Source organism: Heterodontus francisci, chromosome 38, assembly GCF_036365525.1.
Source record: "Heterodontus francisci isolate sHetFra1 chromosome 38, sHetFra1.hap1, whole genome shotgun sequence".
NCBI classification, from domain to species: domain Eukaryota; kingdom Metazoa; phylum Chordata; class Chondrichthyes; order Heterodontiformes; family Heterodontidae; genus Heterodontus; species Heterodontus francisci.
In genome coordinates, this window is record NC_090408.1 from 14,054,519 (window position 1) to 14,070,673 (window position 16,155).

Sequence of the window (16,155 nt, forward strand, 5' to 3'; positions counted from 1 at the left end):
GTAAATGGTTCTTTTTTTTAAAGGTTATTTTCAGTTATTTTAAATCGGGTTACTCACAGGTTGTGGTCAAGACACGATTAAAAATACTTATTTTTTGTGATCAGCCGACTGTCAGCCATATTAATAAAACTGCATCATTCTTAAATATATCAAGGAACTTTTTTTAAAAGGCAATTTTACATCAGCTTCCTGATTGCACTAGTTAATGCCAGATTCTAGGTATTGATATGCAAATGAGTTTGAGTGGAACCCTGAGCCAAAAAAACCTCTTTAAAAACTAGTGCAATTTTGAGTGCAATTTGCTCCTGGATTGCTGATTGCAACCAAAGCAAAATCTCTTGGCCACGAAATTTAGTTTCCGTTGTCCAAACATTGTCTCCATACAGAAGCCTTAAGTTTAGTTCTGACAAAAAGTTATCAACCTTAAATGTTAACATTGTTTCTCTCTTCACAGATGCTGAGTATTTCTAGCATTTTCTCTTTTTCTTTTTTTTTTACACCAAGCTGTCTTTCATTTATATTTTTCTGTGGCGGATTTAAGATGCAAGTTACACACAGCTCAGCCTGGGTGTTTCGTAAATGTCTTAACAAGTATTCTAAACATGCAACTCTGACAAGCAAAAATGACTGCTACTTAACATTAGATGTGGTATTATTTTTTGTGAGGTCACCAGAGATAGTTAAGGGATTTTGCTTTACCAATTTTCATTCACGAATGAGTGCGATTTGCAGAAATAATAAACTGGATTTTCCTTAATCCGCAACAGGAGGCTCGCGGAAGGGATTTTGCCCACCATCCCATCCCTGCCATGGCCCCAACCCGTTTCCTAGTGTCGGGATCATTCGTTGTGCAGGGTGGTATCCCTGGCAATTAGGGGGTGTCCTTCACTGCCATGGAGAAAAGTGCTGGCGGTGGTGCAGCAGAACTATCGTTGCAGCCCATGGAGAGGTGGGACCAGTTCAACTGGACAGAAGAGCCTTGAACATTCAAGAGGAACTTGTCAGCCTTAGATATTGGATTTGAATGAGGCCCAAGAAAGTAACGATGTGTGACACCTTCTGGAAGGAAACAGTGACAACTAATGGATGATCTCCTTCCAAAAGGGAAATCAGATGGGTTTCTGCTGTTGTCTGAAGGACTACTGCCACCCCTCTTCTCATGGTCTCTGGGGTCAATCATCATCATCATCATTTAGGCTGTGTTCATCCACTGTAGGATGGATCCCTCCTTATGCCTTTTTCATTTATCTCTATTCCTTGCTGTTCTCGCCCATGTGGTTCCTAGGTGTGATATTATGCCATCTCTTCATCTTCTTCTTCAGGATAACATGGTGTCTTTCTGCTATTGTCGGGCTAAAACATGCTATATGGTAAGTCAGTACAGCCAGCAAATGCCTCCACTGAGCCCTGGGCAGTGGCAAACAGCCTGGGTAACTCGGGCAACCGGAGTAGGGTGGTGGGACCCTTGATGGAGGAAATGCCATCAAAAGTTGATGCCACTACCAGTCGCACACCAGCCTCCATATCCAAAGGATCATCCTCCGCCATTTTCGCCACCTCCAGCGTGATGCCACTACCAGTCGCACACCAGCCTCCATATCCAAAGGATCATCCTCCGCCATTTTCGCCACCTCCAGCGTGATGCCACTACCAGTCGCTACGCCCTACGTCATTTTGACAATTTCCAGTTTCCTGGTCCCAACCGCCTCCTCTTCACTATGGACGTCCAATCGCTCTACACCTCCATCCCCCACCAGGATGGTTTGAGGGCTCTCCGCTTCTTCCTGGAACAGAGGCCCAACCAGTCCCCATCCACCACCACCCTCCTCCGCCTGGCTGAACTTGTTCTCACATTGAACAACTTCTCCTTCAACTCCACGCACTTCCTTCAAGTAAAAGGTGTCGCTATGGGTACCCGCATGGGTCCTAGTTATGCCTGTCTTTTTGTGGGATATGTCAAGCATTCTTTGTTCCAGTCCTACTCAGGCCCCCTCCCCCAACTCTTTTTCCGGTACATTGATGACTGTATCGGTGCCGTTTCCTGCTCCCGCCCCGAACTAGAAAACTTTATCAACTTTGCTTCCAATTTCCACCCTTCTCTCACCTTTACATGGTCCATCTCTGACACTTCCCTTCCCTTCCTCGACTTCTCTGTCTCCATCTCTGGGGATAGGTTGTCTACCAATATCCATTATAAGCCCACTGACTCCCACAGCTACCTCGACTACACTTCTTCACACCCTACCTCCTGTAAGGACTCCATTCCATTCTCCCAGTTTCTCCGTCTCCGACGCATCTGCTCTGATGATGCCACCTTCCATGACGGTGCTTCTGATATGACCTCCTTTTTCCTCAACCGAGGATTTCCCCCCACTGTGGTTGACAGGGCCCTCAACCGTGTCCGACCCATTCCCCGCACCTCTACCCTCACCCCTTCCCCTCCCTCCCAGAACCGTGACAGGGTTCCCCTTGTCCTCACTTTTCATCCCACCAGCCTCCATATCCAAAGGATCATCCTCCGCCATTTTCGCCACCTCCAGCGTGATGCCACTACCAGTCGCATCTTCCCCTCCCTTCCCCTGTCAGCATTCCGAAGGGATCGTTCCCTCCGCGACACCCTGGTCCACTCCTCCATTACCCCCACCACCTCGTCCCCGTCCCAGGGCACCTTCCCTTGCAATCGCAGGAGGTGTAATACCTGCCCATTTACCTCCTCTCTCCTCACTATCCCAGGCCCCAAACACTCCTTTCAGGTGAAGCAGCGATTTACTTGTACTTCTTTCAATGTAGTATACTGTATTCGCTGCTCACAGTGTGGTCTCCTCTACATTGGGGAGACCAAGCGCAGACTGGGTGACCGCTTTGCGGAACATCTCCGCTCAGTCCGCAAGCAGGACCCTGAGCTTCCGGTTGCTTGCCATTTCAACACTCCCCCCTGCTCTCATGCTCACATCTCTGTCCTGGGATTGCTGCAGTGTTCCAGTGAACATCAACGCAAGCTCGAGGAACAGCATCTCATCTACTGATTAGGCACACTACAGCCTGCCGGACTGAACATTGAGTTCAATAATTTCAGAGCATGACAGCCCCCCACTTTACTTTCATTTTTAGTCATTTTTAGTTATTTTTTCTTCCTTTTTTTTGCATTCCTTTTTACATTTTTTACAATCTTTTTTTGCATTTATTTCATTTCATCTTAGTTTGTTCAGTTTGCTTACCCACTGTTTTTTTCAGGTTGTTTTTCTTCAGGTTTGCACTTGCTGATGTTCAATATTCAGTATATTCACACCTAATCTGTACTAATGCTTTGTCTTTCAACACACCATTAACATATTGTTTGCCTTTGCTCCGTGACCTTTTGGTCAGCTATGTGGCCTGGTCCAATCTGCACCTTCTCCTTTGTTATCTCTTGCCCAACCCCCACCTCACTTGTTTATAATCTGTGACTTTTCTAATATTTGTCAGTTCCGAAGAAGGGTCACTGACCCGAAACGTTAACTCTGCTTCTCTTTCCACAGATGCTGCCAGACCTGCTGAGTGAATCCAGCATTTCTTGTTTTTGTTTCAGATTTCCAGCATCCGCAGTATTTTGCTTTTATATTAGAAAAGTTGTTTACTTCTGTGGAATAAATTGACGGCATCCACAAAAACCCCTGTCTTAGGGGAATGGCATTGTCATGACCAGAGACTGAGAGTGAGGCATCTCCAACAGTAATCTCGACCGACAACACACCTTGCCAGCCCATCAGTATATGGCAGAAATCCCTCTGGGGTCAAAGGATTCATTAATTGAAGGCTGGGAAATGGGATGACTTGCCAGGCTCTGGCTCCTCACTGTAATTTACAAATGGTGGGTCAGGAAAGGATACCTAGGAGGGATGGGAAATAGAGGTCAGAACAGGAACACCATACTACCTGATTTTCCCCTATTATCTTATGCCATTTCAGACAGGATTGTGCAGGAAATCCCAATCTAATTAGTAATCAGCTTTCCTGCTTAGTTCTACCCTATAATCATTTATATTCTCACGTTTCTCACTTTTTTCATATTGGAACCTAAAAACTGTAATCGGCCTAAAGTGTTCGGCAGCAGTTATCAGTAATACTGGCAAGCAGCATCAGGGGAACCTGAGGTTTGCCAGCTTTCTGCCAGTCTTATATTTCTTGTGCTATCATTCTTTGGTATGCCAATTGGGGGAATGCTAGAAGTACTCTAGGGTGCAGTCTGCAAAGTTAACATCTTTTTGAGTTGTTTAAGGCCCAATTTTGCATCAGTGGTGAAGCAACGGTGCTTGTTGTTGACCTCAAAAAAGCGGCCTACAAAGTTCAACCACTCTCTGGCATGGGTTTCCCTTTTCCCGAAGGTAGTTGGAATCTGGTGACAAGTCAAGAGGATCTCGAGGTGCGCAGCAACAGTGACGTCATTAAGCAGGGTAAACAGCCAATGTCATTAAGTATTCTCACAGAGAGCAAACCAAGAAGTAAAATGCATTGACTATCCTTTATTTTTAAATATCATTCTAAAGGGAGCAAAATAAATGATTGGATCATACACATGGGATTAACTAGAAGGTGAAATATCATAAACTTTAAAATAAATACAAAATTTTGGATGTTTACCGTAGTAGAGAAATTTGAAATTCCAAGAACCGTAGAAAAATTACAACGCAGAAGGAGGCCATTCAGCCCATCGCGTCAGCACCGGCCGAAAAACTAGCCACCCATTTAATTCCCACCTTCCAGCACCTGGTCCGTAGCCTTGCAGGTTACAGCACCTCAGGTGCATGTCCAGGTACCTTTTAAATGAGTTGAGGGTTTCTGCCTCCATCACCATTCCCGGCAGTGAATTCCAGACACTCACCACCCTCTGGGTGAAAACGTTTTCCTCGGGTCTACTATATCTAGGCACCTCATAATTTTGTACACCTCAATTAAGTCACCCCTCAGCCTCCTCTGTTCTAAGGAAAACAACCCTAGCCAATCCAATCTTTCCTCAAAGCTGCAACTTTCAATCCTGATGGAACATTCTTGTAAATCTCCTCTGTACTCTCTCCAGAGCAATTATGTCCTTCCTGTAATGTGGTGACCAGAACTGTACGCAATACTTCAACTGTGGCCTAACCAGAGTTTTATATAGTTCCAGAATTATATCCCTGCTTTTGTATTCTATACCTCGGACAATAAAGGAAAGCATTCCATATGCCTTCGTCACCACTCTATCTACCTGTTCTGCCACCTTCAGGGACCTGTGGACATGCACTCCAAGGTTTCTCACTTCTTCTACCCCTCTCAATATCCTCCTGTTTATTGTGTATTCCCTCGCTTTGTTTGCCCTCCCCAAATGCATTACCTCACACTTCTCTGGATTGAATTCCATTTGCCACTTTTCTGCCCACTTAACCGAACCATTGGTATCATTCTGGAGTCTCCAGCCATCTTCTTCACTATCAACCACACGGCCAATTTTTGTGTCATCAGCAAATTTCCCAATCATGCCTCCCACATTTAAGTCCAAATCATTAATATATACCACAAACAGCAAGAGACCCAACACTAAGCCCTGTGGAACGCAAATATAAAATAATTTTTTCAGGGCCAAAGAGGTTGTTCATCACTAATTATGGCCTTGGTATGCCGTTAAAAACCCAGTTTCACCTCATTCATTAATGCGTAACTTTTCTAATATTTGTTCCAGTGAGACCAATAGTGTAAAAGGGCAGGTTCTCATCAGTTCAGTGATGTCTAATTGATTGCAGTCTGTGGGGACTTCAACGCACCTTATGGAGCAGCGGAGAATCACTGACAGCAGCTTCTGGATTTCTGCATTTAACTGTGCATGTGCAGACACCAGAAGTTGCTGTCAATTTCAGAGATGTAATGACAGTGAACACCAACTTCTTCGCTGTCATTACGACCGCAAAATCTGGGCCATCATCTTTTTAAGTTGCCCATGTGATACACTAATCTCATCGAAACACAACAGGTGTTACAGTTCAGTTTGTTCGTGCATGTTGGGATCAGAAACTTCATATGGCAGAGCCAATCCATTTTTTTAGGTGGAATGTTCACAGAACATGAAAAAAAAAGCTTTCAATCACTTGATTTAGTGGAAGATAATAAGCAGGAGCAGAGAAATTCTGTCAATGGCACCAGAGAGGGACAGTCTGCATCACTTGGCATGGCAACCCTTTACAGGTCTGAGGACAGCAGTTTCTGGAGGATCACTTTCAGCGAGGATGCAGTTAGAGAGCCACACCAATTGAATCATGTAGACCTGCAGCCAACTTAAATATAGCTGCCAATAGCTGTCCATGTGATTGTGACCCTACGTTTTCATGCCCCCAGCTCCTTCCAAGTTAGAACATGGAACATCAGTAGAATTAGCCAGTTTGCTGTCCAAAAATGTGTGGAACAGTTGACTAATATGTTCCCAATGAACAGCAACAGAAACATAAGGCTGCCCAATTTCATGGGACTGCTGAATTTCCAAAACATACAGAGGGTGATTGATGTCTCTTGCACAGCCGTTCAGACCTTTAGGAATGATACAATGGTCTGCATGAACAGAGAGTGGTTCTGCTCCATCCCGTGATCAAAATCACTGTATCTTGTGGGAAAATGCAGTACTGAGAAGTGCTGTACTCTTGGAGGTGTTGGTTTGCAGATGAAACATTAAACGATGCCCTGTCTGTCCTCTCAGGTGGATGTAAATGATGCCATGGCATTGTTTTGAAGAAGAGTAGGGGAGATCCCCTTGGTGACCTGGCCAATAGTTATCCCTGAAGCAACATCACTAAAAAAAAAAATCTGCTAATTTATCTCAGTGCTGTTTTATGGCACTATGCTTTGCACAAATTGGCTGGCACATTTCCTAAATTAGAACAGTGATAACACTTAAAAAATTACTTCACTGGTTGTAAAGTGCTTTGGGATGTTTTGAGGTCTTGAATGATGCTGTATAAATGTAAGTCCCTTCCTTCTTTAAGTACCCACCTTCTACACAGTACCAATGAGCTTTAAATTGTGAGTCATCTGTGGCAAAGTTATCTGAAGGATAATGCAGACCATTAGGATAGCTCTTGAGAGACCAAGGCTACCTTTTACAGTCCTGCCAACTGTACTCTCACAGCAGCCAGGAGCAGAGCAAAGATACAGCCAGGTCTAAAACACAGGTTTATTCAGCATACTACTGGCATCTTGAAGCACAAAATGCTTTTGCAGAAAGTGCCATCTGACCCATGCAGGACAGCCCTCCTTACCCATATACTACAGCTCTCTCTTTTTTCCTATACTTTCCAGATCAGCAGCTTAGGTGCTTGATTCATCAGAATTAAGAGTTCTTTTTGAAGTAGGTCCCAACTTACAGAATGTCAACCCCTGCCCTCCCCCGAGAAAATGTAGCATTTTAAAAGTTGCTGCTTAGGACAATTAAATACTGCTCAGCCAGCCAGCAGTACACAGACTTCATTGTCCAGCCTAGTGCAAAGGCAAGAGGTTGCACACTTTGCAGAGGACTGAAAATACTGCAGCATCAGGGGTTAATGGACAGGTGAACAGCATTGAGGGAGTAGCAGCAATTTCCAGGCTGTGATTACCCTGTGGGCAAACTAGCTTTTTAAATGCAGATATTACTTAATCATAAGGCTGGGCAGTACAGGATTTTACAGCACAGAAATTGTGTGACTGCTTTTGTGACTGTTAATTTTCTTTGCACTTTTAAATTTAACTCATATGTAACCAATTCAGAGAATTATTACAAACAGAAGGAGGCCATTCGGCCCATTGTGGCTGCACCGGCTCTCCGAATGAGCAAACCGATTTGAGCAAGTCAATAATTTCCGACCCATCCTGCAGACATTTGGGATATCTGGTTTAAAATCACATTCTCTGCTCCTTTCCCTTTACACTAGAGTTGCATAGTAGGGGCCTCCCTTCACTTTGAACATGCTACTTCTTACTTCCACATACATACTTCAACCGAGAGTTCAACCTGAAGTATATTTACATCCCGTCATATGCATATGCTAACTTCAATTTAATAGCACTTTGCAACATCATTTGATTTATTCTTAGTAAAATATAGCTTGATACTGTCAGGAGAGAAAATTTAAAGTCGTTAAGTTTAGGTGCCAATTTAAAAACAAGGAATGAAAGTTCACTGGAGTTTATTCATGTCGAACTGTCCCAGTATTGCTGTTAATGCAATTTCCTACTGGTGTTATGTTCCAAATATAAGCACAGGATATTTGTAACGTTGATTTTATGGCTGGATTCTGGTTCATGTTCCTTGCTTTTAGTACTTAAGTAACAGGAGTGATTGGTGCGCTCACTTTAATCAGAGGAGATTGCACAATATTAAGCATGGGGGTAAGGTAGGGAAATCAAGCAACAAAGTCCAGATAAACAAGTGAAGTATTGAAAGGTTCTAACAGGTAGGCAGGCTTCTGTAGGATTGTAACGATTTAACAGATTGGTTTAGCAACAAACATGGTGACTGAATCTAGTTTAATTGGCTGGCTTTCTACTGCTTTCTGATGTGTAATTCTTTCCTACCTATATAAGAAATGGAAATGGTGTTCGTTTGATTTTTCAGCTCTTGGTGCTAATTCATGCTTTTTCCTAGCTTAACAAACTATTGTTATTACAAACCAACATCATTTGCTTAACAAGTAATGGTTTGAGTGCTTGGTCTTTTATCAGTATCATCTTTGAGCCAAACACAACTTTTTTTTATCTTACTGTGGTGAGATGACCCTAGTGTAAAGACTACTTTTGAAGTATGATGCTCCACAGACAAGCTTTGATTCATTTCTATGATAGGTAAATTAATAATTATTTGGAGAACGAGGTGGTTGGTGTAACACTGCAGCCTACAATAGTTGCTACAGAATCACATTTGGCCTATCACAACACTACCAGCTCTCTGAAGAAGCTATCCATATAGTCCCATATCCTTCAGGGAAAAGAAACACTTGATATTTTTTCTTAACTCATTCATTACAGAAGGATCAGCAGCAAAAAAAAGCCAATCAAAATTAAATTTCAAAAGTAAGCCATTTAATCTAAGCATGTGACATTTATCCACAACTCACAGTTGGAAGATGATGCTCATGAAAGCTTGCACTGTCACACAATTTCCATCCCCTAATTTGGAGCAACTGCTGACTCCCAAATTATACTTGTCCAGGCCACTAAAATGAGCTGAATCTGAAATGTAGTCAGTTCACTCGTTGGGGCTTTGTGGAAAGCAAACTTAAAACTGGTGCAAGGTAGAGGAGGAAAACAGAGGTCTGTGAGATGGACTTTGGAGATTCCATCTATAGCTGTAGGAAAAGTCCTCAATATCCAAGAGGAAGTTGTAATTGGATTATTAATTGGCTAGAAAAGAGGCAACAGTAAGTTGCTATCATAACAATTCCATTTTCCATCATATATGAATGTAGAAGATATGGTTCAGATCAATCTCAGGAAGGAGCACAGTAAAGCACAGAATCGTAAAAGACAATGGAGTACATCTGGCCATTCCAAACGGGGGATGGAGAAGTGCTTTTAGTAGATCTGTTAAAACTGAGATAAGATTGCTCTATTCTTTGCAATATGCCTATTGAAGTCAATAAGAGTAAATCAGAGAAGCAGCCTTACAACAAAAATAGAGTACGATCAGAAATATTCTGAAGAAATTGTAACAGTAATAATTTGTATTTATATGGCATCTTCTAATGTAGAAAAATGTCTCCATGCACCTTAGGGAGAGAGAGAAGTAAGAAGAAACTGTGGGATTAGGAGAGGTGACTAAAATCTTGCTGAAAAATATATTTTAAGAACAATCTTAAAGGTGGAGAATTTACACTTTAAAAACTGTGGTCTTAATTTTATTTCTTTAGCACTGGCAGCATCATGATATGTAGCACTAAACTAGTGATTAAGATTAATGATATACAGAGAAGCATTGCAGTCAAACCCTCCCACTGTATTTTTACAGTGAAGTAATTCTAAACGCTTTCATTGTCATTTATCAAGTTTCAGAAAATCCCTACATTAGAAACCTCTTACAATCCAAGGAGGTCAGAGCTGCAAACTTCAGCAGGGCCAACAATTTCATACCTTTCACCATGGACGAGGGCAACACAGTTCTACTGGTGTGCTGGCTTTCCCAGGGTCCAAGGGATAATCAACTAAATCCATGTTGCTGCTTGGGCTGCTGTACACAAAATAGTGTTCTATATGAGTTGAAAGCCCATAGCTAGCCTCCCTGCCTCTCTTGACATTCTCAAAGGGCCCATCAAGAAACCTGTTGCCACCTCCATACAAGCAGCAACCTCAACTTAGAGTCATAGAGTCATACAGCACAGAAACAGGCCCTTCGGCCCATCGTGTCTGTGCTGGCCATCAAGCACCTAACTATTCGAGTCCCATTTTCCAGCATTTGGCCCGTAGCCTTGGATGCTATGGCATTTCAAGTGCTCATCTAAATGTTGTGAGGGTTCCTGCCTCTACCACCACTTCAGGCAGTGTATTCCAGATTCCAACCACCCTCTGGGTGAAAACATTTTTCCTCAAATCCCCTCAAAACCTCCTGCCCCTTACCTTAAATCTATGCCCCCTGGTTGTTGACCCCTCCGCTAAGGGAAAAGTCTCTTCCTATCTAACCTATCAATGCCTCTCATAATTTTGTACACTTGAATCATGTCCCCCGTCAGCCTTCCCTGTTCTAAGGAAAACAACCCTAGCCTTTTCAGTCTCTCTTCATAGCAGAAATGCTCCAGCCCAGGCAAAATCCTGGTGAATCTCCTCTGCACCCTCTCCAGTGCAATCACATCCTTCCTATAGTGTGGCGCCCAGAACTGTACACAGTACTCCAGCTGTGGCCTAACTAGCGTTTTATACAGCTCCATCATAACCTCCCTGCTCTTATATTCTATGCCTCGGCTAATAAAGGCAAGAATCCCATATGCCTTCCTAACCACCTTATCTACCTGTGCTGCTGCCTTCAGTGATCTATGGACAAGTACACCAAGGTCCCTCTGACACTCTGTACTTCCTAGGGTCCTACCATCCATTGTATATTCCCTTGCCTTGTTAATCCTCCCAAAATGCATCACCTCACACTTCTCAGGATTAAATTCCAATTTGCCACTGCTCCGCCCATCTTACCAGCCCATCTATGCCATCCTGTAATCTAAGGCTTTCCTCCTCACTATTTACAACACCAACAATTTTCGTGTCATCTGTGAACTTACTTATCATACCTCCCATATTCATGTCTAAATCATTAATGTACACTACAAATAGCAAGGGTCCCAGCACCAATCCTTGTGGTACACCACTGGTCACAGGCTCCCACTCGCAAAAACAACCCTCGACCATTACCCTCTGTTTCCTGCCACCAAGCCAATTTAGGATCCAATTTGCCAAATTGTCCTGGATCCTATGAGCTCTTACCTTCTTAAAGAATCTCCCATGCGGGACCTTATCAATAGTCTTGCTGAATTCGATGTAGACTACATCAACTACTTTACCCTCATCTGCACATCTAGTCATCTCCTCGAAAAATTCAGTCAAGTTAGTTAGATATGATCTCCCCCTGACAAAGCCATGCTGACTATCCCTGATTATTCCCTGCCTCTCCAAGTGGAGATTTATCCTGTCCCTCAGAATTTTTTCCAATACTTTCCCGACCACTGATGTTAGACTCACTGGCCTGTAATTACCTGGTCTATCCTACTACCCTTCTTGAATAATGGTACCACATTCGCTGTCCTCCAGTCCTCTAGCACTTCTCTCGTAGCCAGAGAGGATCTGAAAATTTGTGTCAGTACCCCTGCAATCACCTCCCTTGCCTCACACAACAGCCTGGGATACATCTCATCTGGGCCTGGGGATTTATCCACTTTTAAGCCTGCTAAAGCACCTAATACTTCCTTCCTTTCAATGTTAATATGTTCAAGTATATTGCAATTCCCCCTCCCTGATCTCTACACCTACATCGTCATTCTCCACAGTGAAAACAGATGAAAAATAATCATTTAAAACCGTACCTATGTCCCCCGGCTCCACACACAGATTGCCACTTTGGTCCCCAATGGGCCCTACTCTTTCCCTGGTTATCCTCCTGCCCTCAATATACTTATAAAACGCCTTAAGATTTTCCTTTATATTGACCGCTAATATTTTTTCATGTCCCCTCTTCGCTCTCCTAATTACTTTTTAAAGTACCCCCCTACACATTCTATACTCCTCTAATGCCTCCACTGTTTTCAGCACTCTGAATCTGCCATGAGCCTCTTTTTTTTCCTGATCCAATACTGTACATCCCCTGTCATCCAGGGTTCCCTGACTTGTTGGTCCTACCCTTCACATGTTGGCTCTGAACTCTCACTATTTCCTCTTTGAATGCCTCGCACTGGCCTGATGTAGACTTTCCTCCAAGTAGCTGCTCCCAGTCCACTTTAGCCACATCCTGTTTTATCAAATTGAAATCGGCCTTCCCCCAATTCAGTACCTTTATTTCTGGCCCGTCTTTGTCCTTTTCCATAACTACCTTAAATCTTACAGAGTTACAGTCACTATCCCCGAAATGCTCTCCCACTGATACCTCTACCACTTGTCCAGCTTCATTCCCTCGGATTAGGTCCAGTACTACCCCTTCTCTTGTAGGACTTTCTATGTACTGGCTCAAAAAAGCTCTCCTGTATGCATTTTAAGAATTCCTCCCCCTTTAAGCCTATCCCAGTTGATATTAGGCAAGTTGAAATCCCCTACTATTATTACCCTATTATTTTTACACCTCTCTGAGATTTGCCTACATATCTGTTCCTCTATCTCTCCCTGACAGTTTGGAGGCCTGTAGTACATGCCCAGCCAAGTGATTGCCCCCCTTTTGTTCTTAAGTTCTACCCATATGGCATCATTTGAGGAACCTTCTAAGATATCATCCCTCCTTACTGCAGTAATTGACTCCTTGATCAACAGTGCAATACCACCTCCCCTTTTATCCCATCCCCTATCATGCCTGAAGATTCTATACCCTGGAAATATTGAGTTGCCGGTACTGCCCTTCCCTCAGCCATGTCTCTGTGATAGCAATAATATCATAATCCCATGTGCTAATCAATGCTCCCAATTCATCTACCTTATTAGTAAGACTCCTTGCATTAAAGTATATGCAATCCAGCCTTGCCCCATCCTCCTCTCTTGCTGACCTTCCCACCCAACTTGCCCAGTCGGGGCTAATTCCAACAACCCACCTCCCTCTCCTATTCACTTTACCTTCCTCTATGTTTCCCTTCAGAATATCCATTCACTTAGTAAAAAGGCCTTTGCCATCCCCAAATTATTGTGGACAATTGCATTGACATCCTGGCTTTCACTGACACTTGGCTCAAAGGTATAGACACACAGTTCCTTACTGAGTTCTCCCCACCTGGCTGTACTTTCTATCACCCTACCTTGCCCAAATGCCATGTTATGACCCCCAGACTGGTAGACAAGCACCAATTCCAAACCTTATCCAAAGAGTACCACAGCAACACTATTTCTTAAAGTGGAAAACTATATCCACCAAGCAACTGTGGCTAAACTACCTTTTCCAACGCTTTCATACTCAATTGTTTAAACAGTCTATCATTATCTCAATATTTTTTCTGGGATCTTGCTATACTTTTTTGTAACCAATGACAAAGAAATAAACACAACTTCACATGCAGGGCTTTTATTTTCTCTATTATGTAATTGTGAATGTTGGCAGCTTGATTTGGCACAGGACTGGCCCATGGTGTTTGTGCTTGGTTTCAAATATGACACTGAACCTACAACTTCTTCTGATTGATTTCCATGTGGAAGAAATAAGTATGTCGTCTGGCTGCGGGGCCTCCCTGATAGTCTGCTGAGATTATAGTTCCCCTGACCTCTCTTGGCTATGAGCTGGAGGGCTCTGTACATAAATCAGCCACATCCAAGACTGTGGGGGCCGGCTGATGTTGCCCAATTTCAGCCAACTCCTCCCATGTTTCCCAAGCACTTGGTGCTTCTGGAGGTGGAGGATGGAATGACTACTGACAACTGGATGCTAATTTGGCAGTTTAGGTGTTAACAGAAGATGTACGCTGAAGCAGTGTAATGCTGGCAATGTTGAGGTGTGCTGTCAGAACTATGTAAGTGGTTTAAAATACAGCTCAGGTTCTGGCACTGTGAAAACTTTTCCTAAATATGGGCTGAAATCTTTGTAGAATTAATAACAGAATTGTGTTCCAAGTAGACTACAATACATGTTTCTGCACCGTTAATAAAAAAGTTACAGTTTCCATTAAGTAACATTTAATACTCTTGAAGATGGTTATGTGTTAACTATTTAGCCTGTGACTTCACAAGTATGGAACTCATATGAGAGAATGAGGGTTTAACTTAACAAAAACTTAATTTACAGACGATATGAAGCTATTTAATAGAACTGGCACTTGTGTATTCAGGGGTCAATTTACAAATTGCTTTATTGGACCAGAAATATACAAAGGATGCAAAGGCATGGAAACCCTCTGCAAGCTATCACCCTCCCTCAGCTGGTGAATCTGTACTCCGCCATGTTGAGTAACCCTTGGAAGAAGCACTGAGAATAGCACAGGCACAGAATGCACTCTAGGTGGAGGATTGGCTGAGCTGGTCGAGTTCAAAAGGATTGGACTTGCGACCGCTTTCTAAAAATATTGCTTCTAGCAGTACTGTGAATTATTTTTAAAAGGGAAGTGGATAACTTTTTGAAAAATATGGGAAATTGACTGGGGAACAGGATTAAGTGGATTTTAGAATGCTGGCAAATGCTTGATGGGCCAAATGGTCTTTTCTGTGCATAAAATTCCATAATCTGTTGCTGCTTCTTAAGTAAATTCTGGTATGCAGTCCAAAGTTGCTAACTAGCAATTATGACTCACACTTGTTGAAAACAAAGCCTTCTGATTATTTGTTAATGATGCCTTTGAAAAGGACCTTGGGATGTTTTTCTACACTAACGTGACTATATAAATGCCATTTGTTGTTGTAGTTGTTGTCCACTGTCCTCATCCTCCTTTGCTTGGGAGTGTATCTTGCTGGAACACCGAGCCATGACGTAGTCAATGTAACCTTTCAGTTGACTCATTGCAAGGCATCATCAAGAAGTATGGAAGTCCCCAGGAAGTATTTCATTCATTGGCCAATCTAGTCAAAACTGGCAATGCACGTTCATTGGGAAGAATGAGTGAGACTACCAGCAGAAGAATCTGGCATTAGTTTTCCCATGAAGTCATTAACCAGGCTGCTGCAAATAACTACTTCAATGCAATTTACAATGTGGCCCAAATACTTCTTTCTGTAGCACCTGTGGAATATTCAATTTCCAGGTGCTATGGAGAGGAAATGCAGCAGTTGTCAGATCCAGGCAGGCAGGAATGTTCCTTTCGCATGCAACCAAATCTCCTATTGGAGGGTCTAAGGCAGCCAACGCAGCAAGGGAAGGAAGGTCCAAGGAGGCAAGTAGAACCTTTCTTTATTTATACCTCCCAAATGCTTCCCAATGGCATCCAGATGGCCACTAGACCAATGGCCAGTCCTGGTGCTACAGCCTCTGCAATCTGCAGCTGCCCCATTTTTAGCCTCAAGGCCATATCTGAAGACAGGCCTGCAATGGGGTTGCAACCAGACTATGAAAATGACCTAACCCACCAAATGCAGGCACTCTGAGGCTCTGGCAGGCAACAGTTGCAACATATTTCAGGCATGCTGAGTCTTTTCTGAAACTGGGCCAACCAGGGAGAGGAATATTGAGGCCAATTTGTTTTTCTATTGTGGGCATATTGAGTGATTTGAAAAATTTAATTAAGACCTGCCTTTGGTTCGGACAAAGTTCCAACAAAGCCCATGGCCAAGCCTTAGCTGTTCTTTGAGGTCAACTATTCAGGTACATTGAGAACAGAATTACAGGAAACTTTGAAAGAAGTCCAAAGAATGCAGTCATCATTCTTATGCAAGTATTCTGCTTGTTGCAGCTGCCAAATGAAACGATCAGCGTCTGGGATTTGAGAGCTCACTTCAGTTCAAATTATAGTTTGTCTTAATATATTTTAAATGTAGCAGTCATCTACATCGGCATATTATCTATATTGTTCAAAAAACATTGCGTTG

General features: G+C 43.0%; 1 protein-coding gene across 5 annotated transcripts in view; it reads right to left on the reverse strand.

Annotated features, from left to right (window-relative positions):
• Positions 1–16,155, reverse strand: part of adamtsl3 (ADAMTS-like 3) — a 723,872-nt gene that overhangs the window by 219,342 nt on the left and 488,375 nt on the right. The window lies entirely within an intron of this gene.